General features: G+C 37.2%; 1 pseudogene; it reads right to left on the bottom strand.

Moving 5' to 3' along the window:
* The window catches only part of LOC114089017 (S-phase kinase-associated protein 1 pseudogene), a 30,920-nt pseudogene extending 22,877 nt beyond the window's left edge, over nt 1–8,043 (bottom strand).
* Nucleotides 8,044–25,554: the final 17,511 nt, after the last annotated feature.

A 25,554-nucleotide genomic window follows, 5' to 3' on the forward strand; every position in this document is an offset into this window, starting at 1 on the left:
CATCATTTCTCTGTATAATTTACAAATTTGCTTGATTCAATCCAAGAAATATGTATATACTAAATACCTTCTATATGTTAATCTGCAAGGGATATAAAATGAATATGACATAATCTCAGCCCTAAATAATTAATAAATAGAGAAGATAAGGTGAATACATCCAACACATTAGAAAACACCTTTTCCCCCACCACAGTTCTAAACAAACTGAGAAATAAAATTTAAAAAAAAAAAAAAAACAGAAACAGATCAAACTTTATTACTAACAGAGTCCAGGTTGAAGAACAAACATACACAATGCAAAAACCAAAATGGGCTTCCTATTCTCTTATCCCTGGGGATCTAGACCTTGGAAAGCCCAGCAGAGGGACATTTGAATCTTCAAAGTAGACACACAGGTAAAAGTGGAGTGGGAACCAAGAGCAAAGATCAAATGTGTGACCTCAGGACCACTAATGGGTGAATACCACCCAGTTAAGAAACATAGACTAAAAGTTGCCACTTCCATTGCTCTTAGAGAGGAAGCAGTAATGGGAAGAGCAAAAGATTAAGACAATTAAGAGAGGATCCTTCTCTGTGGAAACCAGGAATAGAAAAGAGACATTCCTTCCAAAGGGACATACATACAACTCTCTGTTCCTCAAGTCTGACTGTGATACCTGTTCTAAGAGAGGTGTTAACAATGCCCTTTGGAGATACTAAAGAGGAAGGAATTCATATAATTAGAGAGAGAGATAAAATATATGGACGATGCTTCTGTTTCTGTTGACAAGATGTGAAGGATTTGGACAGATCTAGCTGAGAATGGAGGAACGGAATGGGCACAATGCTAGGCAAAGAGAACAATATGGCTCCAGGTAGTGTGAGCATTCTTACAGGGCTCCAGGAAAGGCAGGTACCCGGTAGTATGAACAGATCATTATATTTAGCCAATTTTATTTAAAGGGTTTTGGCCTAAAAAGAAAACACCTTTCAATTTTGTAAATTATCAAGCCATGTGAAATTGTGCTTCACCACGGTCCAAGGTAGACTGAATTAGGGATGGGAGTGCCAGAAATGGGGGCACGGATATCTGCTGTCCGGATTACTTGGTGATTAAAATAACAGTGATTGAGATTCTGACATAGCTATTTTGAAAACAGATTTGCTTCGGATGGCCCTGCTTTATTCTACTAGAGAGTAAGGAGGGCATACAGTAGGAAGTGGTGATTAAAAAAAAAAAAAAGAAAGAAAGAAAAGAAAAAAAAGTTGGGTGAAATTACAGAAGATGTGGAATAACATTTAAATGAGTTTGTACTGTGTTCCATAAAAAAATGGGAAATAAGAAGAGATTTTTGAAAAGAGGTACGTGACAAGTGTCGTATTAGTCACTGGCCTAAAGTTCTACTCACTTTCCAAGAATTCGCCTTCTAGTCAAGGAGATCAATGCCTATCCAGGTAATTTCCATACAAGTAAAGGAGGGATCATGTGTCATAGTCAGAGATACCCTTATTATAAGTATGATTCAAGCAGGGTCAGAACCTGGAGCCAAGGACCCAATTAAAATGCACTTAACAACAGCACAGGCCAGGGAGCAAGAGGATCACAGAGTGGTCAGGAGGGAGTGGAAGCAGACGCACAGGTAGAAGCATCCATTTTGGGAAAAGCAGTTTCATTTCTTCTGAATTGGGCAAGACAAACAAACACAAGTAAAGATACATTACCTTTCAGATGTGCATGTTTTCAAAAATTGTTTCCACATTTTGATTCAACCATCTCTTCTCTTCCACTGGTTATGTAAAGTACAAAGACCAATTACTCAGATTCCAAATAAATGGCATACTTTTCAGTTTACTTAACACCAATAGGCCCAGCCCTAGAAAAACAAAAGTGGCCAAAAGTTGACCAGGGTGTCTGTTTGTACACTAGAAAAGTATAGGTTAAATTCCCAGAGGTTTTGATTTTGCCAGGAATCAGAACCACAGTCACTGTAAAATTGTGAAACTAAGTAGACAGGAAAGCAAGAGGAAGAGCTGTTTCTGAGAGGAAAGGAGGGGGAAGGAAGAGGCCCAGATCAGAGTAGATTAAAGGTGCCAAGCTATAGATATTTGCCAAGTAGTCCTGTCTTAGGTAACTATTCAACTTCCTCCTGAGCTCATAAAACCAACTACCTACATTGTTAATGGGGATATAGTAGAAAACATAGTAGACAAAAAGTAATAACAATAACTTATGACAAAAGAGGTTATGTTTTAGTGAGAGAGGGCAAATAACTAAAACATAGGTAACTAAAAAATAAAGGGATGGTAATAAGGTGATAAAAGTAATTGGGTAGAATCAGAATGGCAATCATCAAGAATACAGGCAACAATAAATATTGGCGAGGATGTGAGGGGAAAGGCACACTCATACATTGTTGGTTGGACTGCAAATTGGTGCAACCACCCTCGAAAGCAGTATGAAGATTAGAAAACTCGGAATGAAACCACCATTTGACCAGTGATCCCATTCCTCAGTTTATACCCAAAGGTCTCAAAATCAGCATAATACAGTGATGCAGCCATGTCAATGTTTATAGCAGCTCAATTCACAATAGCTAAACTATGGAACCAACCTAGGTGACCTTCAGTAGATGAATGGATAAAGAAAATATGGTATATATGTTCAATGGAATATTACTCAGCTTTAAAGAAGAATGAAATGATGGCATTTGTAGGTAAATGGATGAAGTTGGAGAATATCATCTAAGCGAAGTAAGCCAATCCCAAAAAACCAAAGCCAGAATGTTTTCTCTGATACGCAGATGCTAATTCACGATAAGAGCTGGGGGAAATAGGGAAGAATAGAGTTACTTTAGATTAGGTAGAGAAGAGTGAAGGGAGAGGAGGGAATATGGGGATATAAAGGATAGTAGAATGAAATAGACATTATCTCATTACATATATGACTACATGACGAATGTGATTCTACAACATGTACAATCATAAAAATGAGAAATTATATATAATGTATGATATATCAAAGTGCATAAGTGCATTTTACTGCCATGTACAACTAGTTAAAACAAAAAAAAATAATTTTAAAAATGTAATTGGGTGGTAATATAGAGAAAACCACATGCACAGGAGGCAGGGATGTCATTCCTGGGTGAGTGGTGTGCAGAGAAGGCCTTAGTGAAGTTGATATTTTAGTAAAGGGCGTAAGGAAGTGAGAGAGTGAATAATTACCATTCCTCCATTTGAGCATTCAAGGGCAACTGAGACTTAGCACATCTAAAACTATACTCATTATCTTCATCTCAGTGATGAACACCAGACAGGCCCCAGCAAACACAGGCACCTCCAGTCACCATGACCTTGTCCTTTTCAGCCCGCCCCCGCCATCCTCATATTACTTAGACCTGCCAGTAGAAATTTCCTCAACATTTCTCTGCTTCAAACCTAAGTCTGAAGCCCATCGCAATCTGCCTGACTGCATCAGTCTCCAGATCTCTCCACCAGTCTCAAATCTGTCCTTCACCTCAGAGACCCTGACTGAATGTGATCCCAATGACAAATCTGAACATACCATTGCCCTGGCTTAGAATGCTTCACTGTCTCTCCATTACCTCCAGGACACTGTCCAAGCCTCTTGACATGGCAGACAAGGGCCTCCAAGACCTGACACCTTCCAAATTCTCCACTCATGTCTTCCTGTTCTTCTAAACGGTGAATTGCTCCTTTTTTTTTAAGAGAGAAAGAGAGAATTTTAATATTTATTTTTTAGTTTTCGGCAGACACAACATCTTTGTTTGTATGCGGTGCTGAGGATCGAACCTGGGCCTCACGCATGCCAGGCGAGCGCGCTACCGCTTGAGCCACATCCCCAGCCCCGAATTGTCCTTTTTTAATGCAAATATTATTTCACTCCTCCTTGCCTTTGTACTGTTCCATCTTAGATGTACTTACTCCCCTTCTATATTTGTGTAACTTCTAGGTATCTTTCAAGCTCAACTTGAATCCCACTTTCTCCAGAAAGTCTGATCTCTCAAATTAGTTTAAGCATACCTCCTCTGTGTTTATTCCTAATGTAGAACATGCCAGCTGTAGTGTTATTTATTATCTGTGGGCATGTCTATCCCCCAGAAGACTAAGCAGTTCGAGGGCATATCCCCTAGCATATTCCCTATTGAGATTTTCAAATAAACTAATCAAAGGTCCAGCTCCCAGAATACAGGAAGTGACTGTATTTTAGACCAAAGTATGAACTTTCTTTCCACTTAAAACTCTATCTTCAAAACAAATAACCTCGGGGTTTTAGAGTGGTTTGCTCTTCCTGATGTAGAAAGAGGGAGAAAAGGCAATTTACCAACATTCCTCTTGGGGTCAAAGCGTAGGCCACTCTGTGGCCTGAGTTTGGAGAACACTGCCCTGTGAAGGATAAAGGAGAATTTTTGTTGATACTAGAATCAAGATTGGTGTAGGTAAGCACTTCAGGTTGACACATGAGACAGAGCAAAAAAAGTCATAAGTTGGCACTATTGTGAAGCTCCTGATAACTCTTCAAATCTTCCTAAGTTAAAGAAATGTCTGATTGGTCTACATATGTGTGTGTGTTTCACACATGTACATGTGGGGTATAATCTGGGAAAGGACCTGAGTTTTGTTCAGTGATGAGACTGCAGGACTCCAGATAAAAGGGGACCATAAACAAGTCACGGATTTTCAGTGTTTGGTTGATTTGAAGTAATGAAGGCAATATAGTTCCGAGCAATGCATGGATCCTTGGAGTCAGAATGTGGTAGGCTTCAATTCTGGATCCAACTTTCATCAGTTGGATAACTTTGGGATAGTTGTTTAACTACTCTCAGTCTGAACCCTTCTTATATAAGGGGGGAAAATAACACTAGCCCTGGGTGGCTGTAGAGATTAACTAGGTGTTCAAGGTGCTGCAACTGTTATTATTCTCATCAGTGCTGTGTTTTAGGAAGATGTATCTGATAATGATACTAAGAGTGGACAGAAGTCAGGAAGAATTAGAGATAAACTGACCAGAGGCTATTTGAGCATCTCTTTTAGGCAAGAAGAATTAGAATCTGAATGGAGGAAATAGTAGTGGACATAGAAGGGAGAAAAAAATGTTGAAGGGAAGGACTGAGTAGCTGATTGGATAAACATATCCAAGGGAAGGAAGAATCTGAGAAGGAGCCAAAGCTTTGCATTACAGTAAATTAAAAAGGAATGATAATACTATGCTCCTTTGTGTTCCCAGAGCATTCTACCAAGTATCCCCACACTGATATATGTACCTGTTTTAGTCGTCTTTTTCATGGCTATAACGAAAGACCTGACAATAACAATTTTAGAGGAGAAAAAGTTTACTTGAGGCTCATGGTTTCAGAGGTCTCAGTCCATAGATGGCCAACTCCATTGCTTTGGGCTTGAGGTGAGGTAGAACATCATGACAGAAGAGTGTGGTAAGGAAAGCAGGTCAGAACATGGGACAAGGAAGCAGAGAGAGAGATACAGAGAATCCCCTCACCACAGACAAAATATAGATCCTAAAAGCATGACTCTAGTGACCCACTCCTCCAGTCATACCCTACCTGCCTATGGTTATCATCCAGTTAACCCCTATCAGTGGATTAACACACTGATTATGTTAAGGCTCTCATAAGCCATTCACTTCACCTCTAAACTTTCTTGCATTGTCTCACACATCAGCTTTTGGGGAACACCTCATAGCTAAACCAAAACAGCACCCTCTATCATGTGAGACTCCAGGTCTTGACTCAAGTCCCTTGACACCAGAAATCTTCCCTGATCAATCAACTCCAGGCTTAGCTCTTTTTCCAACCAGATGCTGCACTTCAAGTCACTGAAAGTCTGGGTACATAATTATACTTTGTTCCTGGGGTTTTAGATCTGACTTTCTGACTAAATTTCTTATTCTCTGAAGGCAAGAATTAAGTTTCACTCATTTTTCTAACATCATCTCTGTCAAGTGGTCCATACCTATTCACTGCCTCTGTGGCTAATCCTAATATTCTCAGCTTCCTTTGTTCTGAACCTCATGCCATAAGCTAAAGGAAAGATGCCAATTGCCCTTTGTGAGAGCCTCAGAAGAAAGAGCAAGTTTAAGGAAGGCAGGAGAAGAACCAGTAGACCAACCAAAGGACAAACCCAGTTCAAATGTTATTTTGCGCTCACCACAATATTCATCATCATCAGTATCACCACTAATATTTATTACTACATGCCAGGTGCATAGATCATTTCAGTGAATACTCATAATGACCCCATGATGTAATTACTCTCACTATACCTGTTTCACAACTGAAGAAATTAAGACCCAAAGAGGTTAAGTGACTTCCAAATATTAACAGCTATTAAGTGATGTAATAAAGACTCTCTAATATTATCACACAGTTAATTAGACTGTGCTAATAACTAGATTAAAATAATTGTACTGGGGAAGGGAGATAACTACAAAAGAGATTATGGGGTGGTAGGAAGAACACTGAAGTAGGAGTCAAGAAACTGGACTTCTGATCCTAAGTGAGGTAAGATCTGTGGACCTCGGTCCTCTTCATCTGGAAAATAAAGAGATCACACTGAATAATCTCTAAAATGCATCCCAGCCCCAAATTCTGTGCTAGAAACATCATCTATTTCTAGTGATAAAAGACCTAATGACATCACTTTTAATAAATGCCTGCTTTCTTGGGGCTTATTGGAATTATTCAGGGCAGTCTAGACCAGGAAGGTCACATGTAGTTTTAAGGAGTATTTTGAAATAAGAAAGGAAATAGCATGAAGAAGAGACATCTGGAAAAAATTCAGGCTAGGATATGGTCAGGAGAGTGACTCAAAGGAAGGAGCAGGTGAGTCACGTGCACCCTGTAACTAGCAGATTCTCCTGGCTGCAGAGGGAAGCACCGTCACAGTAGGAAATGGACACAAGAAAGGACCAAGTTGTGGGCAATCCAAAAGTTAGTAACTGGGAAAACTAAAAAAAAATTTTTTTAGTTTTTATAGAGAGTAATGACTAGATGAACTAATTTCTAATCCACTAATTTTTTTAAAAATAAGATGAACATAACTATCTCACAGGAACTTTTGAAAAGTGTAGAACAAGCAGCTATTCTAGCATGATCTTCTAAAAACCACCTGAGCCAAATAAAATGACCTTGGGATATACAAGTTATACTCCCTCAGAGCTTGCTAATGTATGAGTAGAGGGGAAGGGAGAGGAAGGGAGAGATCTAAATGTGGTGAGTACATAAATGTAAGAGGAAATTGTTGAGGTTTGTATGTTATATGGTTAGACTTTTTTTAAGTGATTGAGTGGCATATTTTCTTGATTTTTTTCCCAGAATATAAAATGACCTAGCCTAACTTTGCAAATGTCCCACGAGTTCCTTATACTTTCTTTTACCTTTATGAAATCTTACTATGCAGGAAAAGAATCTTTATCTAAGAGGAAGATATTTAGTGAAACCCAATGACATTTTTGGAAGACAACTCCACTTCCAAGTCTCTAACACAATAAACTTATACTTTTAAGTCTCTAATACAAGAGACTTATCCATTTAAAATAATAGATAAAAATATTAGTTTCAACAATAAACTAGATAAGATAATTCATATCAGACTCGAACATTTTTCCTAAGAAAGTACTAACATTTTTCCTAGGAAAGTATTTATTTTCCATTATCCTGTTTCTGAAATGAATTTTCTATAATTATAGAAACAACAAGGGTTACATTTAAGATTTCAGTTTTCCAGTGTGTACATGGGAAGGATTCCTAGGCAGAGGTGGAGGTCTATATTGAGAGGGAAAAGGGAAGGAAGCTGACTTGAGTGTGTGCTTACTCTGTGTCAGGCACTATGCTGGCCTCTTTATGCACATTATTTTATTTTATTACCATACCTCTCCTACACATAAAAACAAAGAGTATTGGTATTGCTCACCTGAGTCACACAGGTAGTAGGTAAAAGCAGAAGGATGCACATGGGTCTACAGAACTTCAAAGCCCACATCGGCTCTATCAGCAGCAGATTAATACTGCTGACTTTCCCCATCTTGCCACTCAGGTAGAAGGAAGTGAGTTCCTACATGTTAATAAAATTCTTTGGTATTAGAACTTATTTCAAAAATAGTAATACTGTACAAGAGCTATTTTGAATCAATTCCATTGAACTTTCTAATTTGCTTATTTTCTGCCTGAGTATAGGGAATTGAGACAACTCTTTCTCTTTACAAACCCAGAATCAATCACTTCTGGTCATTTCCATTGCTATCATTCTGGTCCATGTTGCTGTTTGTCTTGCCTACGTTACTGTGATAGATTTCTAGCTGGTTTACCCACGTTAGCCCTTGTCTCCTTTTCAATATATTCACTAGTAGAGCAACCCCGAGATCCTTAAAAGTTCTTAACACAAAACTCTTCTACCCAACTCTCTAATGGCTGCCATCTCACCAGAATAAAAACCACAGTACTTGAGAAGCCAATAGGCTCTGCCTGATCCGGCCTATGTCTTTGTGTTCATTCTCATCTCCTGCAGTTTTCCCCACTAGACTCCTTCCTCTCTGTCACACAAGTCTTCAGTTCCAAGCTATTCTTTATCATTTGCATAACTATGATATGTGGTAGGATAATTTCAATTTGCCAATTCAAACTAAATATTGCATATTTATAAATCCTGTAAGAAAAATATATTGAACAAGTACCACATACAAAGAACTAGGCCTGGCCTAGTGGGGATGGATATTTTTAAAAGTAAAGAAGGCACAATGCCTGGTGTTTAAAATATTTACTTCCAAAAAGAGGGTCAATTGAGAAGTACAAGGGACTGAGAATATAAGAGTGTTTATTCAGCATGCATAAGGCCCTGGGTTCAATTTTTTAAAAAGTCAGAGAAAGACAAATAGAATGTTAAGAGAGTTCAAAAAACATTCTTTTTTTTTTTTTTGGAAAACTTGAGAAAGGCTTTATGCTTTATTCAGTTATCTGATGTAAGTCTTAAAGCGTAGTTAGGATTTTGAAGATGAGTGTGTTCTGGATGGAGTGAACAATGTAAAAGAAAAAAGAAGAAATGGGTAGCAATGAAGATGAGAATGTCTGGTTCAAAAGAGACAGAGCTAAGAGAAAAGATGGGGGAAGTCTCCCTGCATTTTAAGAAGGTGCACATGTTCTTAGAAAAGCGCATGAGAGCCAGGTATGGTGGTGAACACCTGTAATCCCAGCAGCTCGGGAGGCTGAGGAAAGCCAGCCTCAGCAAAAGTGAGATGCTAAGCAACTTAGTAAGACCCTGTCTCTAAATAAAATACAAAATAGGACTGGGGATGTGGCTCAGTGGTCTAGTGCCCCTCAGTGGTCATTCCCCAGTACACACACACCAAAGACAGTGCATGAGGCAATACAGCTGTAGTAGCTGGGAGTATTTCAATAGCAAGCATCAAAAACTGAAATCATTTTAAGAAAAAGGAGGAAGGGGAGGTAATAGCAGCAGAAGAATTCTACAAACTCACTGTCTCAAGGAGCCCAAGGTAGCCTAGGCACAATGTAAAGTCAGTTTTACACTCTGCCTGCTACAGTTCTACTTCCCCTCTTCTGACTTCTTTTTGTGAATCGGCTTATTCTTCTTTCTTATTACTCCTAGTTTATTATGGTTTTCAATCCATGTGCCAAGCTCCTGCAAAATTATTTAAGAAATAATGAAAGAGATGGCTTTCAAGCAGTCAGAAAGAAGTGTCAACTGGAGACAAAAATGGTCGCACAAAATATGCCAAATTCATTACACGTAGGTTATTTTTTTCTTTATTGACATTGAAATTGGAAGATCATAAAAATACCACAGAGCACTTAAATCTTACAGGATATGTAAATATGACATATGTAGTTTGATGTGTTAGGTTCTCTTTGTCCCCTGACCTTCCTCGACAGTCTCCCTTATTCCTGCTGTGGATACCTTACCACATTGAATGTATGTGTCTCCTCACAGACTGTTAGTCTAAGACTTAGGTGGAGAACATGTCATTTTTACCCTCATGTTGCCAGCACCTAACAAAGTCCTAGCTGATAACAGGCTTGTGTGTGAAGTGGTTTTGATAATTTCAGTATGTATTTCCTTAATGCCTAAAGAGGCAAGCATATTTCCAAGTGCTTATTGACCATCTGCAATGTTGAGTTATTTGTCTATTTATTATACGTCTATTTACTGTTGAGTTGCAATTCCTCTTTCTATATTCTGGATAGAAGTTCCTTATCAGAAATATGGTTTGCATAATTTTCCTAATTCAGTAATTTGTCTTTTCAGTTTTACTTACTTTTCTTGATTGTGAAATCAACTTGAACCTCTTAACAAAGTTGCTAACAAAAATTAACATATTATGCTGTATTTATAAAAATATAGAACCCAGACCAAAATATATCTGTTTTCTGCTCATCTGACCACTCTGGAATGGTTGAAATCAGTTCAGAACACCACAGTGCAGAAAGTTACACAAAAAAATTAGGTAAAATTTGCCAAGTTGAGCCATGGTCTGAAAACTATCCCGTATTTCATATGCGACATAAAATAGTCAGCAGAGTATATTTCACACAGAGTACGTATTCTCTGGTTGCTAAAGAATGCCCATGTGATTCTTTGGAAGAGAGAATTAAAATAAATGAATGCCAAAGGAAAAGACATGTCAGAGTCTGTATAATGAAAGAATTACAATAGTCACACAATGCCAAGAGCCTATTAGGTATTTAATAAGTATTAGTCACATTAATCAGTGAAGGAATGAACTAAATATATCCAAAAGTAGAACAAAATGTTTCCACAGGGTGTAGTTTCCCATGAATAGAAATGTTCAAGAACGAAAAAGAGTAACTGCTGCTCCCATAGTAGACAAGATTATTGCATTAATAAAAAAGACCAGACAAGCTAACCTCCAAAGTCCCCTCCAGGTCTAAGATTTTGTCATTTTCAAACTCAGATCAGGTGACTATTGATGGAGATTACAAGTTTTGAATCACTATTAATATACTCAAATGCAATATTTGAGATACAAAGGGAATATAATGAAACTTAGGTATTCCCAGTCACCTAGTGCTCCTCCTCAGATAACCCTATTCATGTTTCTTATTCAGAAATACCCTATATATAGGAAAGTATATATTATATTTTTACATAAATGGTAGCTTATTATACACAACATTTTGCATCTTTCACTTTAAAATTTATTTTACCACAGAAAGATAGATACCACATGTTCTCACTCATTTCTGGAAACTAAAAAGTTGATCTCAGAAGAATGGAGTGAAATAGTGGTCAGTAGAGACTGGGAGGAGTGAGGGGAGGGGGATAGCAACAGTCCGCAAGAAAAGTAAGGGGAAGAATTGTGCAAGGAAGTTGACCAAATTATACTATGTGCGTGTATGAATATATTACAATGAATTCCACTTTTATGTATAATTATAATGCACTAATTTTTAAAAAATACATGGATGGAAGACCAGTAGAGCAGAGGAAGGAAATCAGTGGGAGGGAGGAGGGAAAAGAAAAGGGAACTATTAGGGAATGAAATGGGGCAAATTATGTTAAGTCCACATAGGAATATGTCACAATAAGCCCACTATTATGTATAATTATACATTAATAAAAACACAATTAAAAATACTAATTATAAAAAAACAGAGGAGAAATTACTACCAATTTTCTATTGCACAGGAATATATAACTATTGGTTACAACCATCTATCATATATTTCAAAATAACTTAAAAAGAAGACCATGGAAGTTTACAACATATAGAAACCATTGACATTTGAGGAGATGAAGTGCTTATTACTCTGATTTGATCATTATATTGTATACATGTACCAAATTATCATACTGTACCCCATAAAGATGTACAAATATTATGCCTCAATAAAAATTACTTTATAGATTACAGATTATATCAGTACCTAGAGACCAATTTTGTACTTGATAAAAGCTGTACAGTATCACAAAGTATGAAACTATGATAATTTACTTAATCAGATCCCTACTGGATACTTATGATGTTTTCTATTTTTGTTATCACAAACAATGCTGCAGTAAACATACTTATGCATTTCTCATTTTGCATGTGTAAAAATAATGATCTTTAAAATAAATTACTTAATAGAATTGCTGTAATCAAAGTGTTTACATGCTTTTTTGGTGGGGGTGGAATTGGTGAATTCCTTTCCATAGGAGTCATATTAATTTATCCTTTCACCAAAATGTTTGAAAATTTCTATTTCCTCTTACCATCAACCCCTAATTCAACACAGTATTTTCATTGTTTATACTTGCCAATATTAGGGGTGAAAATGCGTTCACTGTCATTTAATTTGCATTTCTCTTATTATGAATTATGTTGATCATCTTTTCATATTAAAGAACCACTGTATGATTTTTTAAAAAATATCCTTAGCCAGTCAGGTACAGTGGTAGATGCCAGTAATATCAGCAACTTGGAAAGCTGGGGCATTTAGATCACAAGTTTGAGGCCAGCCTCAGCAACTTAGCAAGACTCTGTCTCAAAAAATAATTTTTAAAAATATCCTTAGCTAGTTTACTGGTAGGTTATTTGTCTCTTTTCCTAGTGGTTAGTTTGGGCTCTTTACATATTAAGAAAATTAGCCATTTCTCTGATATGAGTTAAAATCTTTTCCCCAGATTTTTTGTATCTTGACTTTTATCTTTTTCTCATGGAGATCTTTTTTTTTTTTTTTTAATTTTACACAATTGAGTGAAATATCAGGGTTTTCTTTTATGGTTTCTAAGATTGGTTTAAAATTAGAAATATTTTCCTTGCTGAGAAAATATTAAAAATTATCCTATGTATCTTATAATACTTCAATAATTTTATTTTTTACACTCAAATCTTTGTATATCTGGAATTTAAGTGGAGGTATAAATTCAAGTGTTATTTTCCAGATGACTAATATGTTGTACTGAATACAGATGATAGGTTAATTTCATAATCCTGAATATAAGTTATCACAGTACTTACAAGAGTAGTAAAAATATAAAGGCATAATAATAATAATAATAGCACAAATAAAAATAGTAACAAGAATGGTAGTTATACTTACTGGTGCTTAATATAGGCAGGCACAGCTTTAAACATTTCATACAAATACTATAGGAAAATTTTCTCTAATTCTAAGACTTGGCCAGCAGTACCATTCAGATTATTCCTGCATTCAAGGATGACTTGATTATAGTATGGATAAAAGCAAAGAGAACAAAATTCCTCATCTATATAGTGAATGTGGGGAATGTTCCAAGATTTTAAATGCTTTGTTTATTTGTCTACTCAATAGTACAGTTAGTATTTGTGAATACAAAGATTTGCACTAGAGAAACAGGATAGAAGCTATAGCTAATCAGGCAAGGCACCACAAATATGGTTTGCATGTGTCAGGCATCACAGATATTCAGCCACTATATACCAGAATGATCTTCTGGCTTTATTCTGATGTTCATTTATACCTTCTGATTGCTTTTTTGTTGTTGTTGTTAGTGCTGGGAAACAAACCCAGTTGCACATGCTATGCAAGTGCTGTACAGCCATATCCCCAACCCTGATAAATGTTTAAATAGAACTATAATGTCAAGTACCATAGCACTCCTTTATGTGCACTAAAAATACTCTAAAATTTTCCTATATCTTTTCTTCATAGCATTCATTACAACTTCATATTTTCATATAATTAGATTAACTTTCTGCCTCATTAAGTTCTGTGAAAGATGGAACACAGCTGTTCTGCTCAACATTGCACTCAGTATCAAGCCACATAGGTACTAAATAAATATTTGTTAGTTGAATAATCTCATAAGTAGTCCTAAAATCAAACAAACCCAATTTTTAATTCTTTCTCTGCCTGTTTTTAGCTCTGCAACTTGGGTGTGTTTTATAGCTTCTCTATACTTTAGTTTTTTCACATGCAAATGAACATAATAACAAATATTACCTAATAGAATTACCATGAGAATTAAATTAAATAATACATCATCATCATCATCTTCATCTTCCTCAAACTGAATTCTTATTTTATATCCAGGGACTCTCAGCCCTGAGAAAATCTTATGGAACATGAACTATTCACACACTCCTTCTTGCAAAACCAGTCCTGCAATTACATATTCTAATGTGCAGTCTTTTCTCTGATCTTGTGACTCAAATTCTGGCATCCAAAATCCACCACCAAGCACAAAGTTAAGGGAGTGAGAAACTAATTGTTTCTTTTACATACATTTTCTGGTTTTGCCTAAGGTGTTTCTGAGACCTTTAAAACCTTGGTGACAGACTCCACTACGTATAATATAGAGATAAGGTCATCATCAGAACACATTTCAGTTTCTTTCTGCACTGCCTCTGCATGAAACCTCTTTCCTATATCTGACAAAATCCTATTTGTTCATTCACCCAAAATCTATTTGCCACATTAGTATTCTCTATTAAGAAGTAATCTAGTAAGCAGGGATTTGATGAATAGGACATTATTCCTTTCCTTCAGGGATTTATAATCTGAGAAAGAAGACCAAAAAAATCAGTGATAATAGTATAGCTGTAATTTAAAGTTTTTCATCTGCCTTTCAAAACTCATATGAGTTACTCTCAAATTATCAGTTGGAACTATTTATCACTAAACCATTTATTCAATCTTTATCATATTTACAAAGAACTAGAGGGATGCAAGAGGGGATCTTTTAGAAGGATCAAGCCTCTTAACCTCAGATGACTTCTCCACGTAGCATCTGTGAGCATGTGCCCGGCCCAGATCTTCCTTATCAAGTCCAGCTTGTTTAATTCACCTATCCTCTGGCCATCTTCATGTAGAGTTTCAGGAAATCATTGACCTCACAAGTCCCCAGTGAAATTCCTTATCATTCTTTCTAAACATGTCCTCAACTGCACCTATCACCTGCCCAGTTACCAAGCCAGAAACCTTGAATGGGGCTTAGATTTCTCCCTCTCCTTAATTCCCCACATATAATCATTGTTAATTTTATCATCTACCTATTTCCTTACTCTGTTCTTTACTCACTCTCTGGCTACTAGTTTCTTAATTCCTTCCCTCATCAACTCTACCCAGGCAACCACAAGAGCCTCCTCCGCTGGTCTTCCTGGTTCCGGTCAACTTTTCCACTTATCTCCAGTATTCCTTGCTACTGAAGTGTTGGTTCCAGTGCAAGAATTGGCTCCACCCTCCCCCATCCCAAGCCCTTAGTGGCTCTCCAACCCCACAGGGCAAAATCAAAGAGAGCCATTGTGGTGTGCACACTCATCCTTGTGCAGCTGGTTTTTTCACCACCTCTGCTCTTGCACTCTATATGTTAGCCAAAGTTAAATGTTCAGAGTTCTATGAACACACTGTAACATTTTATCCTCCTATATCTTTGCAGATGCACCTTCTTTCTTTGTCTGGAATATTCTTTTCCTTTCTGTTCTGTCTAATGTCTAATCGTCTTCAAAGACCCTATTCAGGAGCTTCCTCCTTTGTAACATAGATCTCTGATTTACCAGAACTATAGTTGATGTCCCTCTCCTTTGTCCTACTGATGACATTTATATATGCCTCATCCTGCCCTTTCTTATTATATTGCCATTTTTTTTACTTCAGTATTTCCTTCTACATGGTGACTTGAAACTATATCTCTTACATAACTCTTAAATCCACTGAGTTCTCTCTGTATCCCTCACCACCACTCTTGACTAAGCCACCGTCAATTCTCTCAGAACTACTGCAATAGATTCCTGACTTGTTTCTTTGCTTCCACTATTGTCACCTTATAACCCAGTCTTATTTTCTACAATTGGAGTACATTTTTAAAAATGCAAACTGATCATGTCACACATATGCCCTTCACCACTTAACATTAGTTAGAGGCACCCTCATTTTCCATAGGACAAAAACCAGAATCTTAGGCATGTCCCTTGTGACCCTCAAGACCTCCCTGGTCTTGTCTTGTAAATATGATCCCTCCTTCTCCCTCTCTGTACTTGCTAAACCAACTACTAAATTCAGTTCCTGGAATTTACCATTAAACACACAGGGGATTTAGGTTTCAATGGAAGGAAGTAGAGTCAGTAAAGATATTTGATTAGGTGGATATCGTGATGCAATTATACTGGAAGGGAAAAGGAGACCAATATATTGACTAATCAGATGAGTCCTGTGTGACCAGCCAGAAAATTAGTGCAATAATCGGGGTGTGACTTATGTAATAGTAATGCACACCAAAGAGGCAGGCAGAAACATGATGTATTTCAAAGGAAAAATCTTCAGGATTGAATGGCTGGCTGATTATGAAGAATGAAGAAAAATAATTAGGCCTAGGAAAATGGCTCCCTACTGACAAGAACAATGGAAGGAGATCTTGAGGTTAAAATAATGAGTTCTGCTTTGGACTTGTTAAATCAAGCTAAGGGAGAGCTCACAGAAAGAAATGTTCTCTAAAGGCAGCTCTTTGGGGAAAACTGTAAAGAGAAGGGGTCAGAAGGGCACAGTCATGAGTCAAGAGGAATAAGAGAAGCTATGAAGGAAACAAACTATAAGAGGTTGGCAGAGTCTGGAAGAGCATTATATCTTGGAAATTGGAAGAGAGGAGATTTCAAGAAGGAGCAGGTGGTCACACAAGGTCATGGAAAACAAAGACCAAGGAAGGGCTTTTGGATTTTTTTTTAAAAAGTAATGTCATTCTTGACATTATAGAGAGTCTCTTTAGATGATAAGTAGGAGTAGAAACCAGAGAAGAGAAAACTGAGGAATAGGTTATTATTGACCTCTGGAAAAAAAAAATGGGTTTCTAATTGGCTTAATTCATAAATTTTTAAGAGGCTAAAGGTAAAGCACTATTCACTTACCAGACATCATAAAACACATCCTTATGTTTAAGAATAGGCTGGTATATTTTGTAGGCAACAACCAAAGACCACATAAAACACTTCTCTTAAAACCTCCAACATTGAGAAAGTTGTGAAAATTCCCAGTATGAAATGTTTTCAGAAGCTTTCCCCAGCTTCCATTTTTGCTTAGTCAGAAGAATATTTGCAGCCAGTTGTTTTTCTAAGTGATGTCTGAATTCTGTCATTGCAACATGCAAAAGGGCAGCTGGCTGCTTTGTTCCTGTTTATGTTTTTCTCCTAAGAACATCAGACCATCAGGCCTGAAATAGCCCAACTCTCCAGCTGTCTTCACAAGATTCTATGGCATTAGAAAACATATAAACTCTTATGCATTCATCCTAAATCTTCATATAGACTAGTCATTACTCAGAAATACCTATCTTCTAGCTTTCATCAAGGCAATGTGGAGCTGTACCCCAAAACTATTAAAAACAAATCATCTTTTCATTCACCATTTAATGGATTCTATGTGTGCCAAATACTATTATGTTTCCTGAGAAGATAAGTTCCTGGTCTCAAAGAGTTCATACTTTTTGGTGGTGAGATGTGCCCTTTTCCCTCCATGGGAAAAGGGGTAAAATCCAAGAAAAGTAGTTATGAAGATGGGCTAAGAGTGAGGGGAACCAATGGATCCCCTACACCCGAAGAGAAATATTGTAGAGCATTACTCTACCCCCAAATTACTCTGTCCTTACTATCATCAAATGGGATGTGGACCAGCCTGGAAGCCAAGGGCTCTGTAAAGACAATTCATTCACCTGCATAGAGGCATGGATTGTACTTGGCTTTTTTACTTTGGAGTGAACATCAATAATCATTTTCTCCTGCTATTAAGAAACCAAGTATGATTTGCTCTACATAAGCTAACACGAAGATTATTCAAGGGAATCAAGTGATCTAAATGTCTCTATCTAAATGAACAAATGCATTTCTGCTTTTCAGTGAAAGAATCTTGCTTGGTCTTCCAGTTGCAGTAATGACTTTGTTTTTCATACCTTCTGAGGAGAAATTTCAAACTGAAGGAATCTGCCAAACCAACAAAATGGTTGCCAGGAAATGAGTTCAAATTACTGTATGTGCATAAGTGTATATAAATATATATTTATTTATATGTATTTATTAGTATATAGAAATTTTTTTGCATGGTGCTGGGAAGCAAACCCAGGGCCTTGTGCATGCTAGGCAAGTGCTCTGCCACTGAGCTACATGCTTAGCCACTTTATGTAATATTAGGGTTAGTCATTTTGAAATGTTTGCATAGTTTTTCTTCTGACTATATCCCTTTCTTCCCAAAATATGAATTGGGTCATTCATTACTTGAATATTGATAATGACCATGATAACATCAAAAAATTTCTAGAGTTATACTTTTTGATATTTTTTAAAGGTTAAATTGTGTTCATCTGTTGTACATTTTTTATTTTTTAGTATTTTGCAACATGCTGCCTCTAAATTTCTCTTATTTTTCTGCTCTAAATAGTCAGCACTAGTCAACAGCTTTATAGTGGTCAAAGGCAGGGGAAGAAATTATGTCTCATCTCCTTAGTAGAAAAATGCTGGAAAGTTCAATGTACAGTAGCAATTCCCCTGACATGAAACATTGAGATCACCCAGGGATACCATGCCTTTACTTATATCCTATTAGCATGACTGGATCCAAACAAATTATCTCTAATTGTTCCATTTTGTAGGGGACAGACATTAGATGAGCATTATACCAGGTGTCAATGATTCAAAGGTCAATCAAGAATGTGAAATTTATAAGTATGGTGAGATTCTGAGCTTCTTGGTGTCAAGAAGTATTTTAAGTGTTCTCTAACTTGTTTCATCTGCTAAGTAACTGCAGGAAATCAGTAATTAAAAAACATTTAGAATCACAGAATTTGAAAGCTAAGGGGGAGTATATACCATCTTGTTCAACAGAAATATGTAATCCACAGTGAGGTTCACAAACTTAATTCTATTTTCCAGTTATGACAGTTTTAAAACGGGACATTAATTTTAATCACATTTCATTCAAGCCAAACTATGTGAAATATTATTATTTTAATATAATGAAAAAAATACTCAATTGTGGAATTTTATTTTCTTTTTTTGTACTGTCTTGTGTGTATTTTGCATTTAGAGCATACTCCAGTTTAGGCTAGACACATTTCAAGTGCTCAAGAGTCACCGTGTCAGCCAGCACAGATCTAGGGTCAAATCACAACACATTACAGATGAAAAGACAGAAATTCAAAGAGGTGAAGTGATCATCAATTTGATGAAGTTGTTAAACCACGATGCAAAGAAAAGACCACCGACTCCAATTTTAAATCAAATTAAAGCAAGCTTGTAATTCCGACCAACTGAGACTGTCTTTCTCGAAATCCTTGGGTTAGAGGACAGTATTCCAGCTCTCTAGGAGTGCAGTTTTATAGCACAAAGAGTTGCAAAAAGGGGATGTCTTGAGAACGTATAGATAACAGGATTTTGACAAGCACAATACAAAGGCAGGTAGTAGGTTAATGGTCTAAATGGTTCAGCACTTAGGGAGTAAATTTAGATCCCAACATCAGAATTTATGAGGCGCCATTAGGGTTTCAGAGAAGGTTGTTATCTGGTCAGGGAAAACCAGGCGTGGGTGAGTTCAAGGCATGGGCAGGCATTCCAAGCAAGTTTAAAACATCAAATGGCCAGGCCAAATTTAAATCCTAATATTTTACAGAAAACAGAGATGAATCTTTTATAACTTTTGACAAGATGGCTCCTGATCTTAAGAGGGAGTTAGGCTGGTTTATCAAACTAAAGAGAAACACTGAAGAAGGAAATATCATAGCCCAAAGTCAAAGGATTTCCCCACTGGGAAAGCTGTAGTGATTTTCCTCACGTACTAAGATCTCTTTTTCCCTTGCCTCTGGGTACCTTCACCCCAGGACCTGGGCAATAATGATGAGGTCATTGTCTTCAAGTACAGGCAAGTAGCCTATTTCCAGTGTCTGAATGTATTTGCTATGACCAACATTCAGATGAGGCAGAATCACTTTTATGATGGTTCCCCCAACCTTTCTCCAAATGTGGCTTCTTTGATATATTGATTAATAGTGTTGGAACTAAAGAGAATTTCAGAATACACTTTAAGAATTCCATCATGAGGCTTCTATTGACATATGAAGACAGATTTTCATCTATTCCTGTTCACTATCTTGCTCTTCAGCAGTCAAAATGATTTAAGTCATGTAATAAAAAAGATAATTAAAAAGATTTCCAAGGGTCAAAATGAAGGTGTGAGGTCAGTTCTTGAAAGCTAGAACTTGTTCTTCAAAGAGGATATGGGTTAGGGTTCCTGTCTAGGGCAAAAGAGACATAATAATAAAATATAAAATGACACTGTCAACAAATTTTATTTCTGTGGGCCACATGCCAGCTGATTTTAGAACAACCAGTCATTTGACAGAGAAGCAAACTGAGGTACAGAGAAGTGGTTTTCCTAGGATCACTGCAGGTCAGTGGCAGAACCAAGACCAGGACACCAAGATTTCTGGTTCAGCTTTCTTTCTGCCTGAGCAAACTTTCTTCTTCAGCTAGTAATACCACACCAGAAACAAATAAACAAAGAACTCTACCCTCCAATACTGCCAATTCTACCTCTTAAATACAATATACTTACTTCCTATTTCCATAGCCCCTCTGCTAGAGGGTCAGGGTCATTTTCAAACCTTGGAATTCATGGGCATTCTGACTTTTAGGGAGCTCATCCCACTTCTTGTGAAACACCTAAAAATGCACAAACAACCCATGAAAAGTACTTCTTTTCATGTTCAAAGGTTTTTAAAATTATTTTTGTAACTTCCTGTTGAAATCATTGGCTTAGGATAACAAGTTTTTGCTGGTTATCATTTCTCAACAATAATTTTGCTTCTGTTGCAACTCTTACAGTGAGAAAACCTATCTCATTCATTCTTTCTGAAAACAACAAAACCTTTGTCACAGTTACAATCAATAATTAAATTGACACAATTTATGTTTTGTAGTCATTTTAGTGAAGCATATCAATTTTTATTTTCCAGTTTTTCATATTTTAGAGAATTTTCTTTGAAATTCTCAAAACTCTTCTTAGGTCTTAGGAAAAAATCATAGATCTAGAGTGTTAGAGTCTGTAAACAAGTCAGGATGGCGCCTGGCATTTTGCCAGAGGGAGTGGTTTGTGAAGTAACACCAGCGAGCCATTAAGTATGGAGATTCCTTATTGGTTGACTGCTGTATCTAGCTTATGTTAATTAAGATAAGCTGTGTGGATTGTATATATATACCCCTCCTGTCCTACAATAAAGGGCTCCCACTCCTGCTGTACCAATGTACACAAGTTGTTCGTCACCCCCCAGTTATTTTGCTGCAGCTGGACTGCGGCAGAGTAGAGCCTTGTTCCCATGGTGTCAAACATTGTATGTCATCCTGTGGATCATTGCAAAGACCCTCTCCTCTACTCTGTCACAGAGGTCTTGTCCACTATTTCCCAGCCTGAAGAGTAATTTTGTCCCTCTTTTGTTTTAAACCCTTCAGTGACATACCCAACAAGTAACCTCTAAGTACCTAGCTTCTGCTATGTCTTCATTTTTACTTAAATTGTATCTAAATCTGTTAGAATGTTAGGCTTTACCTTACCTCGCTGTGTTCATATGTGCATTTCTTGCTGTTTGGATTGTACTCCCTCCTCTATTTACTGCTTCTCTTCACACCAATTTCACTTATAGAACAAGTAATTTTTCCTAATTTTAAAATTTGGATTGCTTTAGCAATCATATCTCTGTTCTGGTTCTTACTATATTATGAGACTGCTGATTTTATTTGTTGGCGCGTATAGCTTGTCTAATAATGCTACTACAGTGAAAATTATACTATATCCTTTTCGTACCTCTAGCCCCTAGCAAGAAGCTTGGCTCCTAGTAAACTCATAATAAGTTTGACTTAATGAATGTCCATAACAACAAAGCACAACTGGTTAAAAAGCCATCTGATCAGTTGTAACAACCAGCTACTATTCTGTCCAAAACAATGTTATAATTTCACTGCAGTGGAAAGAAAAATTGAACTGAAGTTAAAATCCTGGATCTAGTTTTCATTTTGCCCTTCTCTAGTCAAATAATCCTAAAACCTTACATGACATCTAAATCTTAGTTTTCTCACCATATTTTGAAATTAATATATCACCTCTGCCTATTTCACAGAGTTGCCAAGGAAATCAAATGATTCTTTGTGTGAATGCATTCTGTAAACTCTGAAGGACTTCACAAAGTTAAGTCCTATAATTATTAAATGATCATGTGATATCTCTGTTGATGATGACCTTAGGCAAGGGGCCCATTCACACCCAATTATTCAGGCCCTAAGCAACAGAGACAGATCTCCTGTATGTGAAGCTCTGAGGAACAGGGCAGAGGAAGCTCCAAAACCTTTAAAGCACATCATTCATTCCTACTGATCAAGACCTAACCATGATAGTAATACCTCAGGGGAACAAAACCTGTTTCCCTAGATGACAAATTTATAACCTAAAACAGGAGACTAAAAATTAAGTTTCCGGTGTGAAAAGAGATTCAGGCATTACTTAAGAAGAAAAAAAAAGGTACAAAAATGGTCATTGGCAGGAAGCTGAGCTAGTAGAAATAACACTACCCATCATGTGAAGAGACCTGTGTAACCTTGCATACCCACCCCTCAGGCTTCAAGATCCTCAGCTGTAACTTGGGGTTGGTTTGGGTAAGTTCCCTGTTTCCTTCTATCTTGGCAGTTCCATGATCTCAAATGACTGGGATCTGACAGTCCTGCTTAGCATTGTCTAAATGTTCCTGGGAACTAGCAGAACATGTGGTTTCATGCTCAGCTGAGAAATACAGAAATGGGTCTGTTCATTGTGGCCAGAAAAACATACTACTTCAGACACAGAAAGAGGGTAAGGAAAGCCAGAGAACTGAGTCTGAATTGCCAAACTAAAGTAATTGTTATCTTGGAGGATAGAAGCCAAGCAGTTTAAGAAAGAATTATATAATAGTTTGTCATTCTCTTAGTCTTTGGATTTTTCTCTGATGTGGTTGCTTTTCCTATACCAGCTGGAAGTTGAATGTAAGGAGTCCTTTGGGCTCTGTATAGAAATCTTCATGCAACCCTAATAAGCCATATAACCCCTGAGAACCTCACTATGTTCAATTGCAAAATTATTGAATTGAACAATGAAAAAAATGTTAATAAATTAGATGGAAAGCAGTGAACATAAATGATCATTAATAACAATGGTAAAATATACTATAGATCACATCATTAGGATGTAATTTATTCTCTCATAGAACAAATATTTACTTATTGTGTCAGACATAATTCTAAGTGCTTTGGATACAGGAAGAGAAAGAAATGAAAAGGAAGAGGTGGAAAGGAGAGAAGGAAGGAAGGAAAGAAGTGAGGGAGGGAAGGAGGGAGGGAAGGAAGGAGGGAGGGAGGGAGGGAGGGAGGGAGGGAGAAAGAAAAGAAAGACAGACCAGGAAGCTACCCTTGTTTTCTTGAAACTTAAATTTCTGTCAAATAAAAAAAATAAAACATACAGCATGTCAGATGGTGAGGAATGTTATAGAGAAAAGGGGCAGACATGGGCTTAGAGTCTCCCATGGAGGTGGAGATGGAGATAGAGGTGGAGGTGGAGGTAGAGGTGGAGGTGGAATGGAGGCTGCAAATTCCTGAAGGCAGAGAAGGAGTGGTCCAGGGCTATCAGAGAGGAATCCTCAATTAGAGAGAACAGCATGGATGCTGGGCAGACAGCAGTAGAAAATGATATCAGGGGTTTAACAGAGGACAGACTGATGTGATAGAGCTTTGTAGGACCCTGTACTCAGGTTAGATAGGACACTGGAGAATTTTAAGTAAAGGAATAACTGAAATGAGTTACCTTGCAAAAAGAATGAGTTATGGTTTCAAAAACTGAGGAGAACAAACTACAGGGAGACAAAAACTACCTCAGAGATCATTTAACAATAAAGCAAGATGATGACAATTGGACTGGAATGACTGCCGTGCAGATGGGAAGAATGGTCAGGTTCTGTGTATCTTTAAAATCCACCAATGTTTGTTAATGGATTAAATACAGAGTCAGGGAACAAGAGGAGTTGAGAATGACTTTAAGTTTCTTTGGCCTAAATAGCTGGAAGGGTGGGGCTGGTATTTACTAAAATGGGAAAGAGAGGAGGGGGAGGAGATTTAAGGAAGAAGATCAAGGCTCAACTAAGTCTGGTGTGGGAGACAATACTAACAGTGAAGTTGAAAAGTCAGTGGGAGATCCTGGAGTTTAGAAAAGAGGACATCAAGCCTGTGTGGTGGCACATGCCTGTAATCCCAGTGACTTGGTAAATTGAGGCAGGAGGATCGCAAATTCAAAGCCAGTCTCAGCCAAAGCAAGGTGCTAAGCAACTCAGTGAGACCCTGTCTCTAAATAAAATACAAAATACAGCTGGGAATGTGGCTCAATGGTTGAATGCCCTTGAGTTCAATCCCTGATTATTCCCTCCCCCCTCAAAAGAAAAAAGGACATCAGAACTGGAAATATACATTTCCAAGTTCGCAGTGTTTAGAAGCTAGAGGCCATCCTAGGGTAGGGGGAAGTTGATAGGAAGTGTTCTGAGTATTGAGAGGAAGAGCACTCAAATGTTTAGTGGTCATCTACATAAGGAGGAATCAGCAAAAGAAACTGAGAGGCAGAGATGAATAAAGTAGAAGAAAAAATTGGGAGAGAGTATTATGCTAGAAATTAATTTTTAAAGGAAAAGAAACTAGTTTACAGTGTCAAGTGTTGATAGGCCAACTAAGTTGAGGATAGAAATTTGGCAACGTGGATGCTTTTTTTTGTTGTTGTACTAAGGATTGAACCCAGGGATAATCCAGCACTGAGCTATATCCCCAGCAATTTTCTTTTTTTTTATTTTGAGACAGAGTCTCACTAAGTTGCCCAGACTTACCTCAAACTTGCAATCCTCTCACCTCAGCCTCCTGAGTTTCTGGGGTTACGGGTGTATAACGCCTCACCCATGCCAACCTGGGTGTCATTAGTAACTTAGACTACATAACTTAGAAACTTACTCAGTAAGTTACTTAGTAACTCAGAGCTATTTCAATTGTTTGATTGAAGTGGCTTTAGGAAAGAATTGGAGGAGAGGAATTAGAGGTAACTAATATAAATAACTGAAGGAAATTTTGCTATATAGTTGAGCAGAGAGCTGGGGCAGTAGCTGGAGGGTAAACTATCAAAGGGGGATTTATATTTTAAAGTGAGTGATTGTATAGCATATTTGTCTTCTGATGGGAATAATCAAGAAAATTTAGAGGAGAAAAAGGAAGGAAGGAAATTAAAGAAGATCTCAATAAATAGAAATGTATTGTATGTACAAGTGTATAAGACTTAATTTTGTAATGATATAAATTCTACACAAGGAAATATATGAATTCAGAGCAATCCCTATCAAAATTTCAACAGACTTTAAAACAAAAAAGGCAATTCTCAAATTCATATGGAATTAATTGGAACCCCACTAAGGCAAAACAATCTTGTTGTCCCAGCACCACTGGTTGAAGAGATTACTCTTTTTCCACAGAATAGATTGGGCACCCTTGTCAAAAATCAATTGAACATAGTC

The sequence above is a fragment of the Marmota flaviventris genome, chromosome 9, assembly GCF_047511675.1.
Source record: "Marmota flaviventris isolate mMarFla1 chromosome 9, mMarFla1.hap1, whole genome shotgun sequence".
NCBI classification, from domain to species: domain Eukaryota; kingdom Metazoa; phylum Chordata; class Mammalia; order Rodentia; family Sciuridae; genus Marmota; species Marmota flaviventris.